This window comes from Hemiscyllium ocellatum, unplaced genomic scaffold (assembly GCF_020745735.1).
Source record: "Hemiscyllium ocellatum isolate sHemOce1 unplaced genomic scaffold, sHemOce1.pat.X.cur. scaffold_290_pat_ctg1, whole genome shotgun sequence".
Classification (NCBI taxonomy): domain Eukaryota; kingdom Metazoa; phylum Chordata; class Chondrichthyes; order Orectolobiformes; family Hemiscylliidae; genus Hemiscyllium; species Hemiscyllium ocellatum.
Window position 1 is genome coordinate 244,180 of NW_026868244.1, and position 3,295 is coordinate 247,474.

The following is a 3,295-nucleotide window of genomic DNA, read 5'->3' on the forward strand; positions in this document are numbered from 1 at the left end:
ATTCGAGTTCTAATTTGGTTCATTTTATTAAGACAGGTTTTGGCCAGAGTGTGCAGGAAGCAGTGCATGCAGGGTGGTTGTCATCTGAGGATTCACCAACAACGCCCCCCCCCCACCCCCCGCCCCACCCTGCTGGACTCAGAGTCAGACTCATTGATTTGGTTCTTAGTCCGCAGACAAGAGCTAGGAAACTGAATTCAATGACAGGAGAGAGTGTGTGAGAACTGGATGTGGAGGAAAGGAGTGAGGAGGTTGGTTCGGAGTTCAGTTCACAGAAGAAAGAGAAATTGTTAGACTGAGAGTTAAAACTTTGGGAAACATGAAACTACAATTTAATACTATAATTGTCTAATAAAGATCCATCCTGTATTAATATGGTGAGTTGTTTTCTCAGTTGTAGGGTACTGAAAGGGTGGATTTGTGGATGAGAAATTCAAATTGAACGTCCTGTTCAGTTTTGATAGTTACTTGATCCGTGCCGATCTGAATATCATTGGCCTTTTCATGTGGAAGGAAAGGTGTGTATTCTGTCCGTGGGCGAATATTCCAAATAAGAGTGTGACTGGAAAAAATACTGAGGTACAGCCAAGTCCATGTTAGGGTGGTGACTGTGGAGAAAGAGTTCGTTTGTTTTTGAAAGTCTGAAAAATGTTTCCCAGGAAAAATCAAGCCATAGCTTTGCTTTGTAGAAGGACAAGTCTTTAATTAACCAGACAACCAGAAAGACACAAGGATACCTGCACCATGGGAAACACTATGAAAACGGGATTGTTGTAAAGGAGTTCATTCTCGATCATGGATTGTAATCCATTGGCGTTGTCACGTTGGTTTCAGCGCCGTGGGGAAATACTGGAAATATGATGAATGCAGTGTAGGTTTCAGTTATTAAACTGTAAAAAGTGCAGAACAATTTAAAAGGATGTTGTCAGGGCTCAGGGGCCTGAGTTATAGGGAGAGGTTGGACAAGTGAGGAGTTTTTTGTTTAGAGCAGAGGAAACTGACTGGGTACTGTTCTAGAAGTGTGTAAGACCATGAGGGGCATGGATAAGGTGAATGCACTCAGTCTTTTTCCCAGGGAATCAAGGACTGGAGAGCATCAGTTGGAGGTTAGAGGGGAAAGAATAAAAGGGAAGCTGAGGGGCAACTGTTTTACACAGAGGATGGTATGTATATGGAATGAGCTGCCAGTGGAAGTGGTTGAGGTGGGTACACTCTCTCAACAGGTAAAAGGCATTTGGACAAATACATGGATAGGAAAGGGTCAGAAGCAGATGGGCCAAGTGCAGGGAAATGGGGTTAGTGTGGATGGACATTCTGGTCAGCATGGGCCAGTTTGGGCCAAAGGGCCTGTCTCTGCTGTAGGACTCTGACTCCAGGTATATTTCCTCTTTCTCCTGCTATCTCTGGGAGCACCCTGGAATGTATTCCATCAGGGCAAAGAGACTTGTCTACCTTTAGCTCCATTAGCTTGCCCAGCTCTAACGCTTTCGTGATAATGGTTGTTTCTTGGTCCTCACCTTCCTCAGTTTCCTTATCAATTACTGGCATGTTCGTCGTATCCTCCACTGTGAAGACTGACTGCGGTGTACTTCTATTCCTAAACCCTGCTGGATAGGGATAACTAGGTACAGAACTCTGAGAGGTCTTCTCAGAGTCTTTATTGATGAGACATGGCAGTTACCTGGATAGTGTACATGCAAAACACCTCCAGGCAGCATCAGGTAAAGCCCCACCTGTCCGATGTAAAGCTCCCATTCTTAAACATTTTGTGGTTTGGGACTTTGAATAGAGACTCTCTCTCAGTATTATCTCCATGGCAACAGTCAGTTAGAAAGTCGACTTCAGTTTCGCACTTTGTGGTTAAAACATACACCCCTGTGGCTCCCTCAAGTACCTGACAGGCACTTCAGTTTCAGTGGGGATGTCTATCAGGATTCTGATATGGAGGAGCCGGTGTTGGGGTGGGGTGGACAAATTTATAAATCACACAACACTAGGTTATAGTCCAACAGGTTTATTTGGAAGTACAAGCTTTTGGAGTGTGCTGTGATTTGTAACGTGATCAGGATAATCTCTATGGTAACAGTTAAGTGCTTCAACAATGAGAGGCCACATTTCCCCACACAATAGGTTCCCCTCTAGCAGTATAAGCTGCTATTCCAGCCCTGGGGATAGCTACTCATCACTTTTCTCCCCCAATCCCATCTAGCTTTCTGTTGATCTTTAAAGTTTCTCTAATCTCCTAGTTTCTCCTTGGTTATTGCCAATTTGTGTGCCTTCTATTTCAATTTGATAGACTCCCTTATTTCCTGAGCCAACCATGGCAGATTACTCCTTTTTCCTACAGTCCTTCCTTTTCCCTGATATATACTTTTGCTGAGAACTTCGAAAAATTCCCCCGTTGTCCGTCAACGTTTCCACGGTAAAGTCTTTGCTTCCAGTTTACACTAGCCAACTCCTGCCTCATCCTATTGTAGTCTCCTTTGCTTAAGCACTGGATCTTGGACTGGATCTAATCTTCGAGCTTTCCAGCTGTGTTCTAAGTTCAACCAGATTTATCAGAAGTCATTTATCAGATTACGAGGTGAGGCGAAGTTTCCTGGGTGCTTTGCGTTTCATTGTCAAAGACCTTGGCTTTGTATTAAAGTATAGGATAGATATTCACAACAGAGTATTCTGGACGGCACATACATGGACACTGTGGGCAATTTAGCATAGGCAATTCACCTAACCTACACATCTTTGGACTGTGGGAGGAAGCTCGGGCACCCTAGGAAACCCACGCAGACATGGTGAGAACGTGTAAACTCCACATAGTCACATCTGGCTGAAATAAAACCCGGGTCCCTGATGCTGTGTGGCAGCAGTGCTAACCACTCAGCTACATCTGCTTAAAATCTGCTACCCCTTATTAACCTCCCCAACCCGCAATCTATGTTCCTTACGTCAGAAATCAGGTTGTGGAAGCATATGTCTCAGTAAAACCAATGACAGCCCATATGTCCTGTGTGTCTGAATGGGGATCCTATACACAACACCCTCCAGCCCACACTTTTCATTCACTACCCAGAAACATGTCTCCAGTGCCTTCATGAGGACTATAACTCCAACAATCCCTGAGGCAGGGACCACATGTGTGAGGGGAAGCCCAGAACTGCACATGGACAGAATATGGGTGGATTTTGGCTCATGTGCTTTGGGGTAATTAGCGAAAAGCATTTGACATTGTTATTGGCTGGAGGAGGGACCAATCAGCTTGTAGTATTGACAGGCTGGGGGTTCAAAGTGTCACCAC